The sequence below is a fragment of the Petaurus breviceps genome, unplaced genomic scaffold, assembly GCF_028583685.1.
Source record: "Petaurus breviceps papuanus isolate PSGF00001 unplaced genomic scaffold, PetGlider_PUasm1.0 90897, whole genome shotgun sequence".
NCBI lineage: Eukaryota > Metazoa > Chordata > Mammalia > Diprotodontia > Petauridae > Petaurus > Petaurus breviceps.
The window spans coordinates 11,424,250-11,441,713 of NW_027187374.1; the positions used below are offsets into that span (position 1 = coordinate 11,424,250).

At 35.7% G+C, this 17,464-nt stretch overlaps 1 protein-coding gene across 19 annotated transcripts in view; it reads right to left on the bottom strand.

The window, feature by feature from the left end:
* The window catches only part of TIAM1 (TIAM Rac1 associated GEF 1), a 354,474-nt gene that overhangs the window by 229,324 nt on the left and 107,686 nt on the right, over positions 1-17,464 (bottom strand). For 8 of the 19 annotated variants that reach the window (XM_069074981.1, XM_069074980.1, XM_069074996.1 and 5 more), the window contains one exon: positions 1,563-1,723. The exons of 8 other annotated variants lie outside the window; for them this stretch is intronic. The gene's annotated coding sequence lies outside the window, so the exon portion shown is untranslated. Of the gene's footprint in view, positions 1-1,562; positions 1,772-17,464 lie in introns of all 19 variants that reach the window. 3 more of the 19 variants (XM_069074982.1, XM_069074978.1, XM_069074985.1) reach the window with 1 other exon arrangement.

A 17,464-nucleotide genomic window follows, 5' to 3' on the forward strand; every position in this document is an offset into this window, starting at 1 on the left:
TTTGTTATATTATTTCCTTGATTGCATGAAGGTAAAGGATCACAACTATTATTCACAACTACTATTCCTACCCAGTCAAGTAGGAAAACACTGTATTCAAAAGTTTATTGGCAGTCCATCATCTGAAAAAGTAAAGTAGTGTAACTGGACAACACTAGGCTGCTGAAGCTTGGCAAAAGATGCTATTTTACAGCAACTATATGCAAATATTTTAAACAGAACTAACAAGTTCTTTTTGAAAACAACCTATATAAATTCTCATTAGAATTAGCAGTTATGTCATATGTAATTTTGGCTTACAATCAAAGAAGATAAAATTACCAGATTTTCCACCATTTTCCCGAATCTCCTCTTTCTGTTTTCTCCATAGAATGTGTACAAAGTTACCAATTACTGGGGTTCTACAATGGTTAGTGATCTGTACAGGTAAAATGTTACTCATATAGCATCCTGAACAGAAGCTAAAAAGTTTGAACAATCTAAACAAAAGCCTAAAAGGTGACACACCTATTGATTTAGTATAAGAGGCAAAACTATAGTTCATCAGCTTACTTCTTGCCTGTTTCTAGAAAAGGGAATTTCCCAACAAAGGATCACAACTCATTAAACAGTTAAGCTGGTATACTTTCATTAGTCTGGTTGTGACAAAAGTGATTCTTTTCCTTTTCTGGGTTCCAGTACAACTTGGCTAAATGATCTATGATTCATAGTTCTAACTCTTCCTATAGCCTTGCATAGTCTTTTTCTAACTACAGATTAAATCAATTTATTAAAGACCTATAAATGATTTGCATGTATGACTGGCAGTGGGGCAAAGGATATTGGTTGGTATGGCCCTATGATTTGACAGCAGGAATGCTTGGTAGGGAAACTCCATCAATGTGGAATCAACAACTCATTTATAACTTTGGGTCTCATAGAGTTGCTGTAGCTGCTAGGAAATTAAGTGATTAATACCAGCAATAGGTCTTATGGTAACATAGCTAGTATGCATGAGAGGCAAGAGTTGAACTCAGGTATTCCTGACTCCAAAGCAAGTTCTCTATTCACCGTATGATGAGCTTCCCTCTCACTTGGATTTCGGTTGTCAAAAACTGCTTGAACCAGGTGATCAGAGTTGTTCCATTAGACATTCTATTACCTTAGTAGGGGCAGGTAGGAGGCACAGTGGATAAGAGCATCAGGCCTGACATCAGGAAGATCTGAGTTCAAATATGACCTCAGACACTGAATAGCTGTGTGAACCTGGACAAGTCATTTAACCCTGTTTGCCTTAGTTTCACCATATGTAAAACGAGCTAAAGAAGGAAATGGCAAGCCACTTCAGTATCTTTGCTAAGAAAACCCCAAAAGAAGTCACAGAGACAGATGTGACTGAAAATGATTAACAACCACAAAAATTATCTTAGTAAGAAAAATTCCCAGAGTTAAGCATAATAAAAACAAATACAGTGGTCTCACAATAGTAGGTTTCTTTGAGATTTCCTAAACTACTGTGAGCATTTATGTATATTCAAATATACAAAGCCAAGGCTCGCCATACTTGGCACAGTTGTACTCACATGTTTTTATTACACGAAAATGCAGCATATCATTTATGTAATCCAAGGTTCAAGCTCATTTGTGTGAGTCTCTCCTCATTGGTGAAGAATGATTATTTGATGCCCAAATTAGGGGTAAAGTTGATGAAAGTTTGAGGGAAGAGATATCATCAGGATTCCAGCTGTAAGACAGAGAATATGGGTCCTAGGTTCTCTTCTGGGACAGATCCCTAGAGGGAAAGAAAGACTTTGGGAAGAAGCTGGCATGTAGAGGAGCTGGTGCCTTGAGCTCCCTTTCCCAGCTTATCACACTAGACAAATTCCCTCTTGGGTGAGATTGGGGATTCTTCCCTTGGTTGAACTAAATATATATTACTCAGATTGTAAGAGCTAATCCATTATGTGTACTGTCTGATTTATTTTAACCTGTAAATCTTCTCTGACTTCCATTTGCTATTGGCTTAAATAGATTTACTTGCTATTCACTATATGATGATCTCTGAAAGGAAGAGAGCACTCCACCCTTAAAGGGATAGCAATCAGAAACACAGCTTGAACCTAAAATTATTTTCCCTAGACTAAAATATATAGGGGGCAGACAGATATAATTCTAACTTGTTATTCCCTCTCTGAGGAGAGCAGAATAATCATCTTCATGGTCCCAATCTGTTTTCTGACTGGCAGTAATTGAAATATCCCTTGGAGAATGGTAAGTGGCAACTAAAGATATCTAATCACACCTCCCTGTAAGGGACATCTAGACAAATCCATGTGGATACCCATTACCTACGTGAGCAAAACACACACACACACACACATTTATATTTCGAGAGCTTTGCCTTTGCCCTAGAAAGTAGACATACACTTTAAAAAAGCAGAGATGAAGCACTAACATATAATTACAGTAGACTCATGGTAAGAACCAAAAAATGTTGTAAAGGCCCAAATAAGGAACTACTGGATAAACTACAAAAAGGGAAGGAAATTCATTGTGACTTCCTTCCAAACATAAACTTGGTGGGGAGATGGAAAAAGTAAAAAAGTAAGGATTAAAAAAAAAAATCTTTTTACCTAACTTCAAGTTTCCAAAAAAAAAAAAAGCAGTTCTCAAACTCAGCTGCTCATATCCTCTTTTTCTCTTAATTTTAAAAAGGTACTTTTTATCTTTACATTAGTCATGGATCCACCCACCCACACACACAAACATACAAATACACAATCCAGACTGAATCATTCCTTGCAACAAAGAAAAACAATTAAGGGGGAAAAAAACCTTTGGACTGGAAAAGAAAAAACAAAAGTAGATAATAGTGTGTTGAAATCCAAGATAAGTAAACAGATTTTTAAAAAGATCACCTCATACTAATCTCAACCAGATCAAGTCACCAGGCTACCTTCCAAAAAACTGAAAAGGAGGATACATGCTGCTCCACTGATAATGTATTTGATACATAGTAAGTACCTAGATGACTTAGTCACTTGACTTCCTTGGGCTTCAGTTTCTTCCTTTGTAAGATGAAGGGGTTGGGCTAACATGACTTTTGATTTCCTTTCAAGCCCAAGATCCAAATCTAGAGTCAGATACAATGACTGTATCTGATGGTGCACACAATGTTTCAGCAGTTCCCACATCCCTGTCTTGAGTTATTCTTGCTAATGTTCCTTACATTTTCAGTTACTAAAAGTTCAATATCCTTCTAGTGATCTTTTCATTTTCATTGCTGTACTCATGTGTTATTCTTATTGTCCTGCTTATTTCACTTTGCAGAAGTTCATATAAATCTTCCATACCTTTGAATTTCTCATAGATATTATTTCATTGGCAATCAATAAACATTTATTAAGTACCTACTATATGCAAGGCACCATGCTAAGTGCCTGGGATACAAAGACAGGCAAAAGACCATCCCTGCCTTCAAGGAGTTCACAATCTAATGGGGAAGACATATACAAACAAGTTATATACAGGATAAATAGGAAATAATTAACAGAGCGAAGGCAAACTAAAAGAGATTGGGAAAGGCTTCCAGTAGAAGTTAGAACCTTATCTAGAACCTCAAGCCAGGAAATGGTGATGAGGAAAGAGAACATTTCAGATTTGGGGAATAGTCAGCAAAAATGCAAGGAACTGAGAGAGGGAGTTCAAGAAACAGCAAGCTCAGTGTCACTGGATCAAAGAGTGGGGGAAGGGAAGCAGCATAAGATGTAAGAAGACTTGAAGGATGGTGTGGGAGGGCCAAATTCTTAAGGACTTTGAACATGAAACAGGATTTTATATCTAATCCTGAAGGTAACATAGAACCCATGGAGTTTATTGGGTAAGGGTCAGAACATGGTCAAAACTTCGATTTTGGAAAATGATTTTTGGCATCTACATGGTAGGGAGACCAATCAGTAGTCTATTTCAATAGTCCAAGTATATGGATATGAGGGTCTGTAGAAGGGTAGTTGGCAGTCATCAGAGGAGAAAAGGGTAGTGGTTGTCATCAGTATATTCAAAAATTATGACAAGGGTGAAATGAACAGGCTTTGGCAATGGCTTGGACATGATGGGATAAGAGAAAGTAATTTGAGGATGACATCTAGGTTGTGAGCCTAGGTAACTGGGAGAATGATGGTTCCCTCTCCCGTAAAGGAGACTGAGAGGGAGCATAATAATATGCTATTACATTCACATAATGTAGGGGTTGTTTTTTTCTTCTGTTCCCCAAACTCACTTTGTTTCCAGCTCTTTATTACCACAAAAAGTATTGCTATGGAGATTATTTATATATATATATATATATATATGGTACTTTTGTTTCCATAGTCTTTTTATTCTTGAGCTTCAATATTTCTCTTCTAATAAACAAGCTTCCCTCTTTCCTACTTATTTTAGGGCTAGTGATTTATATATTTTCTAATTTTTTAAATTGCAGGTTCAGTTCAATAGTCCTCTCACTTTTATTTTGTTTATATAAGTTCTCTGAGATAAACTTCCTGATGAGGACTACTTTAGTTGTGTCCCAAAAATTTTGATATGCTATTTCTGGTTGCTTGAACCACAAATAATGCTGCTATGCATAGCTGTATATACTGGCCCTTTGTATCTGTTTTTTACTTCCTTGAGGTATGTACTACCTTAAGGTAGTGAGCTGGGCCAAAGAGTAGGGCAATTTAGTGACTTTTCTTGCATAATTCCAAGTTGAAATTCAGAATTATCAGACTCTTTGACTTTCCCACTTTGGGGATGCCAGTCCACAGGATACATCAGTGTGTGTTTCTTTGCATGGTCTCTCCATTGGCTGACCTCATCTTTTATCATCTTTGTAAATTTGCAAGATGCGAAGTGCAAAGGGCTTTACATATGTTACCTCATTTAATCCTCAATGTCACATATTATAGATGAAGAAGCAGAGAGAAATTAGATAACAAGACAAGGGTTATAAACATGTAGGTGGCTAAGGCAGGATTTGAACTCAAGTCTCCCTGATTTCAAATCCAGCATTCTATCCACCATGCCTCCTTGCAGCTTAGAATGCTAAACAGGAACTGTACTGATTACCCTTTTATTTCTCCAAGAAACATGCTGCATTAGGCTCTCTTCTCTCTCTTAAACAGGCTATTTGTTTTTAAAGAGAAAACTTTGTAATAAATCCAGTGATTTACTGGATCAGATTCATGATCAATCCAGTCCTGTGTTTTGTCTCTGATGGTGACAACAAGGAGCATTTTGTTGAAGTGCTTATTCTCCTTGTCATCAGCCTCAAAACTCTTTGATATAGTCTTCTCTTTAGGTTTTCATGACATTGCTTTTTCCTGGTTCTCCTCCTTCTTGTCTAACCACTCTTTCTCTGTCTCCTATGTAAGATCTTCATCCAGATCTCAACCACTAACAATAAGTGTCCCACAAGGCTCTGTCCTGAACCCTCTTCTCCTCTCTCCCTATGTTATTTCACTTGCTCATCTCATCAACTCCCATGGATTCAATTATCATCTTTATTCAGATGATTCTCAGATCTATTTGTCCAACCCTAACCACTCTCCCACATTCCAATTTCACATCTCTGACTGTCTACTGAATATCTCAAACTAGGTTTCTCACAAGACATCTTAAACTCAACATGTCCAAAACAGAATTCTTTTATCTTTCCCTCAAAGAGATTCTCCTTTCTTCTTAACTTCCCTATTAATTTTGAGGGCACCATCATGCTCCCAAGTGACCTAGGCTCCCAAACCAGATGTCACCTCAATGGCTTACTTTCACCACCCATATCCAATCAGCTTCTAAATCCTGTCAATTCTACTTTGACATCTCTCACATACACCCCATACTCTCCCCTGACACAACCACCACCCTGATGCAATCCCTAATCACCTCATGCCTGGACACACCTGCTGGTTGAGCAGCCTGCCACAAGCCTTTTCTCATTCCAGTCTAGCCTTAATTTGGCTGTCCAATTGATCTTCCTAAGGTGCAGATCTGACCATGTAGCCCCCTGTTCAATAAACTGCAGTGGCTCCCTATCACATCTAGGATCAAATATAAATTCCTCTTGTTTCCTTCATGGTCCTAGTTCCTTCCTACCATTCTAATCTTCTTACACCTTATTTTCCTCCACATCCTCTGTGATCCAGTAATAATGGCTTTTTTTGCGATTCCTTGAACAAGACATTTCATCTCCTGACTCTGGGCATTTTCACCACTCTTGCCTATGCCTGAAACTCTCTTCATCTCTGCCTTCTAGCTTCAGTGGGTTCAGCTATAGACCCACTTTCTGCAAGAAGTCTTTCCTAGTCTCTTTAAACTTAATTTAAGTGCCTTCACTCTGAGATTATCTACACTTTATTCTGTATATGGTTTGTTTATATATAGTTGTTTGCGTCGTCTTCACCATTAGATTGTGAGCTCCCTGCAAACAGGAATTGTCTTTTACCTCTTTTTGTAACTCTAGCATTTAGCATAGTCCTTGCCACACAGCAGACATTTAATAATTATTTATTCATTGACTGGTCCTTGCATATGATCATTTATAATTTAAATTTCCTCCTTTGTTAATTGTCTGTTTTCCTTGGCCATTGAAGATATGTTATTAAATATGTATATATTTAATATATTTATAGATGTTTGGATATCAAGTTTACCTGATAAATTAATTTATAACCATAATTTATAATGAATTTCCAATTTTGTTCTTTTAATTTTAGATATACTGTTTTTGGTTTTGCAAAATCCTTTACCCTTATCTATTCAAACTTATTAATTTTCCCCATTATTTTCTTTTTTGCCTGAATGATTAAAAAGTCCTTCATTCATCATAGCTGAGACAAATGTACTACTTCTTTAGATTCCATTTAAAAAAATGATTTAGGGCAGCTGATTCTATTAGAAATTACTGTGGTAGGTGGCTTTTAAACTCCATCTCCCCCATTCTTTTTGTTTTTTTTTTCTTTTAGTATTTATTCTGTTTTCCCAGTAGTTATCACCAAAGAACAATTCCATTTCTTGGTGCTGTGGGAGTGTGAATTTATCAAACACTAATCTTTTATACTCATTCAGCTCCTTATCTAGAGTCTCCATTGATAAGATTTTTTTCTATTTTTTCCAGTACCGGTTTTTATAATTATTGCCTTATACTACAGCTTTTTATCTGGTGATCCTAGCCCCATCCCTTCTCTATTTTTCTTTTTCATGGTTCTTTTAAATATTTCTATTTCTATAGTTTTTTCATGTGAGCTTTATGAGTTTAATTCTATGTAAATCTATTGGTGTTTTTATAAGTACTGAATTAAATCTATTAATTTAGTTTAGAAAGTACTTCTTTTCTATATTTATACTAACCATAAGAGCTATCCCTCCATTTTTTCAATTGTTGTTATCTGTTGAAATCTTTTTGAAATTATCTTTGTCTAGGTCTTCTATATATCATGATAAATTATTGTTCAAGGGTGTGCTGAGTTTTCTAGAGATACACTCATATCATTTACAAATAGAAACATTTTAACTTCTTCATTATCAATGGCCATTCTTTTGTAACTCTACGAATATATAATATTTGTTCATGGCTTCCCATAAGTAATTTTTCTTTATCATGTGAAAAGGCCCTTGAAAATGTTTTCAAAATAAATATTTATATTTTATCAATGGTTTTCTCTGCATCTGATCATATGATCATGTAGTCCTTTTTAAAATAATTTTATTTATTGTTTTCCTAATATCATGCTACATTTACATTCATTTATAAATCCAAATGGTCATGATTGAGAATTTATTTTGATGTAATACTGTAATACTATTTATATTTTATCTATTTTATGTCAATATTAATGATATTAACCTATATTTTTCTCAAAGAATCAATATGACTTTCTTCACAGAAGCTGAGCACTATTTTTTAAATAGTCACTTCTCTGAGTCTCAGTTTTCTCATTTGTAAAAATGGAGAAAATAACATATACTTCATGGGGTTTTGTGAGATACAAATAATGTATATCAATATAGTATAAACTGTCATCATCTATATAGCATATTTGCTTTCCTAAATTTTTGTAGAATTTACTTATGAACTTGTGTATTTTAGCAAGGCAGTTCATTAAAGGCATATCTGAACTCATCTTTCAAGATTTTCTACCACTTATTTTGTGGCTTTAAATATTTTACATTTTTGTAGGTAATTCCATGTTTAAGTGTCTTAAATTCAATGATACTGAGCTAATGTCTGACCCTGTCCTTATTCTGATTTATTTTTTTTGCCCTTATTACCTCTCTTTTCTATTGTCTAATTCTGGTGATTTGGAGTTGCTCTCTTTTTCTGATTAGATTTACTAACTGTTGGTCAATTACATTAAACCTTTTGTTTAAAACTCCTGGATTTATCACTTAATTGTTTTCATATTTTCAATTGTATTGCTCTCCCCTCCAAGAGAATCTTGGAAATTTCTCTATTTTTCTGTTGTTTTGTTCCTTTTCTAAGTTTTCTCAGGTGTAGACTCAATATATTTTCTCACTCTTACTAATATGGGCACTGAGGAATATTAATTTGTCTCGGAGTATAACTTTGGTGAATCCCATAGTTTTTAATATGTAGTACCTATATTATATAATTATCTTTGATGCAATCTGATTTTTAAAAATTCTGGTTTTAGCCAATCATTTAATAGCTCATTTAAAAATGTCCATGAGAATAGGGGTGGAGTAGACCATCTATTCATTATATCATTATTTGTTGAATTATTGTCCAAACATGTGTAGAGCCCTTTCAGGTACCCAGGAGATGGATACCTGCTGATCAGATGAAAATCCTATAACATGTTTCTCTTTGACCCTCAGGGAATTAATGCTCATATGGACTTAATTCAGTCAGACTATGACCAAAAGGCAAGCTTTCTTATGTTGAGAGAAAGGTCAGAATTTATAGCTAGCTATATGGCTTAATTGACTTCATAGTCTTTTTAGCTCTGCCATTTCTTCCTTTAGGGGGAGTGAGTGGATTAGATTTATCACACATTGATAATGGGGTGTTAAAATCTCCCACTATTTTTTGCAAGAGTGTAAGGTTTTACTTTATTAATTTTGCTAGGGAATTATATTAAGGCTGGTGTTCTCTCATTCTGAAAAAACAAATTTTAATACAATATAATGTCTTTAAAATTCTCTCTGGTTTGAATACAACCTTAAATATACACACACATATGTGTGCATACACATGTGCACACATATATATAGGTCCTATTATATTTCATAATAACCATTTCTTGATATATTTTAGACTGTCCTTTCATTTTGAATCCATTTAGTTTTTTTTCCAAATTAAATATGTTTCCTGTAAGCAGCAAACTGTTAAAATCTGCTTTTTAGTTTATATGTATGTATTCTTAAAATTGTTAAGTTTGGCTTTAGACAGTGTCTGAAAAAAACAACATACTTTATTCTAAATAAATTTCCTTCCCTTAAGTTCCTTCAACATGGACTTCCTCTATATCAAAGATAATGATTTTGTGTGAAGATTACCTGGTTGGGGAAGGGCTATTTCCCAACCAATTCCTCCTCCTGGTTTTCTCCCTCTTCTAAGAAACTTTTAGTCAGCACAGTGCTCTGAGGGTTCTCACACTATTAGCAAAGTGTTTACTTGGGTTGTTTTAAAATTTTATCTTTTTGTGTTGTCTCTGCAAAGTACACCAACTTTGGCTGGATACATAATCCTTCATTTGTGATCCATTTTAATTTTTACAAATATGGTATTCCCACTTCTATGATCTGCCACTGTCCTCATTGAAAAGTGTGCCATGGTTGTAATTATTATTTCTTGATAAGTTATAATTTTGCTTCTTCTAGCAATAAATAATATTCTTATCTGTGTAGTTTTAGAGCTTAACTATGAAGTATCTAGACATGTTAAATCTTCCTCCTGAAATATATGGTAATTAAAATCTCCCCCCACCCTTATTTTTCCCTATTGCCCACTATATGACTCCCTCCCCTCTGATGATGGCTTCTCCAGGGTCTAGATCTCAAAGTGTCTCAGTCTCTTCCTACATTGGGCAGTTTATGGTTCACCAGCCTAGGTCTCTGTCCCAAGTGACTTCTGGAGAGTCAGAACTAGTCCCAGATGGATGCTGGGCTCTTTCCCTCAGGTTCCTGCATAGCCCACCATATACAATGTCCTATTTCTATTCCCTTTGTTCTTCAGGTCTCTAGCCAGGCAATTCAGGGTGCTGCTATGCTGGTGCTACAGCAGTCTCAGATTTTTTCTGTCATTTGGAGTTTAGATCTCTGAGTCTGAGAGTGGTAGGGGTGGGAGATGGATATTGGTGTTGAGCTCTATTTCAAGCTCATACATGTCATGGCTCTTTTCCTCTGTTCCTCCATTCTCCTACAGAGATCTTCTGCAACACAGAACATTGCTGCAGAGTCAGCTACTGAAGACCCAGAAAATATCTTCAACTCAAAATTTGGATCTCTTCCACACTGGAAGGAGAAAGAGGAGCCTGGAATGTGAGGTTGCATTGTTGTTGCAAGTTTATGGGCAGAATGACTAATTCAGCCTTGTTGCTAGTAGCATGATGGGTGATGGGGAAAGCAGTGCTGAGTGAGCTCAGGGTAGGCATTAGTTCAGAGGTGGGTTTGACCTTCTTCTGTCTTTCTGGTGTCTTAGACCCTGGAGACAGATGAAGCAGCTTTATCTTTGGACCATACTTTCTCCTTTGTAGAGGTTTGAGAGGTCATGAGAATCAGAAAAAACATCTAGGCCTCCAGTTTATTGATCATATCTGTTGTTGTTGAGTCATTTCAATCATGCCCAATTTGTGTGACTCCATTTGGAGCTTTCTTGGCAAAGATACTAAAGTGATTTACCATTTCTTTCTCAATCTCATTTTACAAATGAGGAAACGGAGGCAAACAGGGTTAAGTAACTTTCTCAGGGTCACACAGTTATTGAGTGTCTGAGGCAAGATTTGAACTCAGGTCTTCCTGACTCCAGTCCTGGCACTCTATCCACTTTACCACCTAGCTTCTCCTTGCTATTATGTACAGCTGGGTTCCCCCCCCCCCCATATTTTACATCTATATTTTTAGTTCCAACAATGTCTTGTTTGTCTATGTCTCCTGCTAAACTTCCTTCTGCTCTTTTTTAAATGACTTATTGATGCTCTTTTTTTCATTTCTTCATTTAAAAAACTATCATACAATCACTATATCACCATTCTCATATTCTATAAGCTCTTCACCTTCCCAATCTGTACCTTGCCGCTCAAAAAAAGGGGGGGGGGGCAGGTACAGTGGAAAGAGGAATTCTATCTGAAGACAGGAATTGCAGTTGTTCAGCTGTGTCCTAGTGATCTTAGGATCACTTAGTGATCTCTTGGACCCTAGCACACTAATAGTGTCCATGCAGTTATCTTGGTACAGGTACTGAAGTGGTTTGCCATTTCCCTCTCCAGGGGATTAAGGCAAACAAAGGTTAAATGACTTGCCCAGGGTCACATAGCTAGTAAGTATCTGAGGTCAAATTTTAATTCAGGTCTTCCTAACTCCAGGCCCAGCACTGTCTACTGAGTCACCTAGCTGCCACCAGAGACAGAGGACCTGGATTTAAATCCCACTTCTGATACCTGTGTGACCTTAAGCAAGTCAATCTCCCTGAGTAGATCTTAATTTGCTCAACTATAAAATTAGTGGGTTGGACTGTGAGGTCTTCCTGCATTAAACCTAAGATCCAAAGACCTAATAACAAGTCACATGAAACAAATCCACACATCAACTGTTCTGAAAGTGTATGTCGTATTCTACAACATTAGGCTATATAATTCTCCTAGGAGATAGGAAGCATGACTCATTCTCAGTTTTTGATTGTCCACTGAGTCAATATTAGTATGCAAGTTTCTCTCAGTTTTTATGTACAATGCCATAATCATTATGTAACTGATTCTTCTACCTCCACTTGCTCCATATTACACCAACTCATACATATCTTCTCAGGTTTCCCTGAATTTGTCCCTTTTTATATTTCCCACATCACAATAAAATCAGATTGCACTGGGGACTGCAGAAATATGGTAGCATGTTATTAAGACCTGGAGGAGCTTAGAACCACCAAAAACTCAAAAAATTCCAAAGCTGCACCAGAAGGAACAATGATAAAGTTACTACAAGGTCCTCCATCTTGTACAGAACAGCAGAAAAGACTGTCAGCTTCCACAGAAGCAGAGGGAAGACAAGTGGAAGGTAAAGCTCACAAGCAGTTCAGATTCCATTCAAGAAATAGAGTCAATGGACATTCAGACATTTGCCATTTACCATGTATGATCCCTCTGTGGCATATTGTCTAAACTTTGTTTTGTTTTTTCACAGGAGGACAGACTACTCCCACTGGTCCTCCCCAACTGCTACTGTTAGTTCAGTAGAAAACACTTGTCTTACTAGTTTCTCAGGATTGTATGTTCAAAGGAGTAGATTTGTCCTCCCCCCTTTTAATATATTCATTCCTCCAAATGAATCAGTTATAGACAAAAAAAAAAATATAATGGAAATGGCACATATCAGTAATCCTCACACATCCATTTGGATAATTGGTGTCTTTCCTGAATAAAGGGAATTCCATAACTTTCATATAACCCTTTGTGAGAGTGGGGAGGATGGAAGAAGAAAGATTGCTGGAGGGGGTAGAAAGAAATGGGAGACAGAGAGACAAGTATTCTCAATAAAAATGTTATGGAGACTGAGTAGGGGGAAAGAGAAGGAGAGGGTGAGGGGTATTATATAAAAGTTATCCAGATGAATTGAACTATAAGAAACGTTCTTACTGGGTTTCCCCCCTCAACAGATGGTCTAAAACACAACCTATTGCTAGACTCCTCACCTGCCATTATCGTGGAAGCCCTTACTACAGATGTGTATATCTAGGGAGTTTTGTCAGAAACATTTTTAACTTGCAGTATTTAAGAGAATCATACTTGCTGTTCTTAAAATGTCATTCAAATGCATGTATTTATTGTTTGGGGATGGGGAAATAGTTTGGGGGGAAAAAACCAAACATGTTGTATAATAATACCCCAAATAATCTTGCTGGTTAAAAATACAGTGTTTTTGGCCACACACAAAAAAAATAGAGTCAGATGAACACCCAGACAGTTCATCATCCAGGTGAGACCATACTCAGGGAGGGAAAAAAAAAACATTAAAAATATGTGACTAGGGCTAAGGCGAAGTGAAGAAAATAGAGTAAATGAAGCAGTAATAGATCCCTTAAATTATAAGTTTCTAATATTAAATTAATTCCTCCTTTACCACTCTCTTTAAAAAGAATAGGACAGGGAGAAAAAAATGGGAAAATACAAGATGACAGGAAGGAGGAAAATAGGCAACATAACTATAAATGAGAATGAAGTCAACTCACCCATAAAATGGAAGAGATTTTCAGAATATATTAAAAAGCAGAATTCAACAATAAATTGTATACAAAAAATTAATGTGAAATTTTAAAATTCACAAAGAGTTAAAATAAAGAGGTAGAGGAAAATCTATTTTGCCTCAGGTCAACTCAAAAAAGTAAGGGTAGCAATCATGATTTCAATCATGTGTGAAAATGCACATTATAAAAAGAGAAAAGTAGATAAACTACATTATGCTTACTGGTACCACAAATAATGAAGCAATATAAATATTTAACATATGTGTACCAAATTCCATAAAATCTAACTACTTAAAGGAATAGTTAACCAAACTAAGAGAATCAGACAAAACTTTACTAGAATGGGATCTTCATATACAGACCTAGAAAGTATAACAAAAGAACAAACACAAGAATGACCTAAATAAGCTTTTAATTTTTTTTTAAGCAACTGGGGTTAAGTAACTTGCTCAAGGTTACATGGCCCGTTATTTCTGGGTGTGATGCTAAGTATCTAAGCACAGATTCGATCCCCAGGTCATCCCGACACTGGGGTCGGTGTTCTTACTCGCTTATTTATATAGAGGCACCACCTAAATAAGCTTTTAAAAAAATTAGAGTTCCTCCTTTCAAGAAGCTCACTATCTAATGTAGGAGATAAACACACACATAGCCATGTACAAACAAGAAATGCATGAGATAGATTATCCCAGAGGGAAGGCACTAAAATTTGGGAGGACTGAGAAATGTTTCTTGCATAAGGCAAGACTAACTGAGACTTGAAGGAAGCCCCAAAAAGTCCAAAAAAATCTAAAGAGCCAAGGAAAAATAAATTCAAACATTAAGTTAAAAAATGTTTCAGGATATAAAATAAATCCACATAAATCATGACAATTTCTGCATGTCATTCATAAGACCCAGCAAGAAGAGCTAGAAAGGGAAATTCTTTTCAAAATTACAACAAAATGTAATAAATATTTTGGAGTCTACCAAGACACATAAAGGAATTATGAACCTATAACTACAAAATACTCTTTAATTAAAGGAAAACCTAAATAATAGGAGAAATTCTAATTACTCAAGGGTAGCTGTACCACTAGTGGGGGGGAAAGACAATACAATTAATTTATTATTCAATTCTAGACTAATCAAGGCAGCTATGTGGCACAGTAGATAGAGTGCTGGGCCTAGAGTGAGGAAGACCCAAGTTCAAATCCAGCCTCTCATGCTGCTAGCTGTGTGACCCTGACCAAGTCACTTTACCCTTTTTGCCTCAGTTTCCTCTTCTATAAAATGAGAGAAGGAAATAGCAAACCACTCCAGTATCTTTGCCAAGAAAACACCAAAGTCACAAAGAGTTGGACATCACTAGAAAACAACTGAACAGTATACCAATTAAACTATGAAACAATTACTTTATAGAGACAGATTCACAGAGCAGTGAAGAGATTTAAATGCAACCATATGAGAGGTGATATAGTTCAGTGCAAAGAAAACTGGCTCTAGAATCAGTGGTCTTGGATTCAAAGCCCATATAAACATTTATCACCTGTGTGACCTTAGATAAGTCACTTATGTTCCCCTAGGTCTCAGTTTTTTTATCTGCAAAATGAGTGGACTGGATTAGATGACCACTGAGGTCCTTTTCAGCTCAGGATCATAGGTCCATAGATCTATGGTCGTACAATTATAACTAGTAAGTGGTGGAAGGACAAAGGAACCCAAAGCCATGTTGCTTTTCCCAAAGCCATTGTGAAGTTTAGGGCTAAAGTACTTGATGAACCTCCACCTAAAACATAAAATAATATCTGCTATTTGGATTGAGAAATGTGGGAAAAATAATTATATGCGTTTTTCACACTTTCTATTTTTACCTTATGATTATGGAGAAATCTTGTGAAAATGCTTCCAATAATTTTTAGTAGTTTACCAGAACAACTTTTACCTAGTTTCTATTTTCTAGTGATGCACGATCAGTGGGTAATGAGTGCCATCAGTAGGTGATAGTCCTATATCTGTAAATGTGACCAATATCAATGCTGCTTTTGAATTGTTGTTGTTGTTGGGGAGAGGTGATGAAGGATTGGAGAGCTATAAAATGGTACACAAATGCATTGTTGGTATGGCTGTGCACTGATCTGGCCATTCTGAAAAGCAACTTGAAACCAGATTCAAAAAGATACTAAACTGACCCAACAATACCACTACTGATCAAAGAAAGAAGAAAAGAACCCATATGTACACAAAAATTTATAGCAACTCTTTTCAAAGTAGTCAAAAACTGCAAACCTATTGGAAAATAGCTAAGTAAATCAGGATATATAAATTAAATAGACTATCATTTTGTCATAAGAAATGACAAAATGGACAGTTTCTGAGAAAACTAGGAAGACTTGTATGGTCTGATACAGAGTAAAGTAAGCAGAACTAGAACAAGTTACATAGTGACAATATTGTAGAGAAAAACCACTTTGAAAGATTTTTTGCACTGACTAATGTAATAATAAACCATGAGTCCAGAGGACTAAAGATGAATCATACTATTTACCTCCTGCCAGAAAGGTGACAAACTTAAAATCAAGACTAAAACACAAACCGGACTAGGTCAATGTGAGAATCGGCTTTGCTGGACTTTGCAAATTTATATTAAAGATTTTATTTTATTTTGTTTTTAATTGTTGTTTTGTTTTTTATTGTTTTTAATTGGTGGTAGCAGTAGTCATGGTAGGGGAAGAGCCAATGAGAAGGAAGAATAAATTTTTTTTATGAGGTAAGAAAAGAGAAACATAGTCCTTACCACTCAAAGAACTTAAAACAAGACAATGATCTTATTAAAAAAAAAAAAAAGGAAGAACATTGAGCTATAAGACATATTTTGAGCCTGTTTCTGAACCTGGATGTGATTTGGGTGTGATTTGGTATGAACTATGCTGGCAGACACGAATGTAGAACTTTTGGGGGCAAAAGCACAGTTTCTTACCCTTCTCACCCTTCGGTGAATCAACAAGTTTTTTCAATGAACTTATAGAGGAAATTGAATGCCCAAGAAATGAGAAATCTCTTAAAATTTTGTTTGGAAGCTTGATATTTAAATTTATGCCACTTGCCTTAAAATTTCATGAAAAAGGAAGGGTTTTTTAATGCTGATTTAGATTCCTTAATAGAGGTATCTAAGAAGTATTAAGCTAACTAACTATATTAAGTGGCTCAAAAAGCTATTGTTATCTTTTCTCTTTAAATCACAATCATTTCTGGGAAAACAAAAAGTTCTCTTGACTACTCCAGATTGAATCCTCCTTTGTGGCAAAGAAAAACAATCAAGCAATGTATTTGCTTATTTTCAAGTTAGGAAAACAAAACATTAGAACCAATTATGTTGCAAATACTCAGCTACTGCTGTTTAAGCTAAAGCACTTAGTGACTTTATCACTATAATTTTAATGACATTTGTCTTGTTGACACAATGATAGCATCAAAATTTGGAAAAACTATAGGACCTTTTCAATAAGATCCATGACTACTCAAAAGAATTCGGCCTAACAATCCATATAAGAAAAAGTGAAACCAGTTTCCAGATCACTAGCTTTCTAGTCCACTGAGATAAGATATGTGTGTGTACACGTTTGCTTGTGTATGTGTGTATATATATATGCATACACATATGTGTGCATATATATTTATTTGGGTCAAGAATAGATGATGGATAATGATTTGGGCCGAGAATGGAATAAGTCAAAAACTGAGTAGAGGGAGGAAATTACATTTGGGAAATTGCACAATTCCATGTAATAATTATCTCTTTTTGGAGGGGTATGGAATAAGGTATACATTTTCAGAGGTCACCAATGTATTTGTTTTGCTTGACTGTATTTAGTGGTTTGTAAGAAAGGGCTACACTGGTAGGGGATAAGAAAGCATGGTTCTGGACAGGGATGGTTATCAGAAAGTGGCAATAATATTAGAGACATAGTGGGTGCCAATCAATTAAGAAATGGCTAAACAAATTATGGAATACAAATGTAATGGAATAGTGCCATGCCATAAAAAATGAAG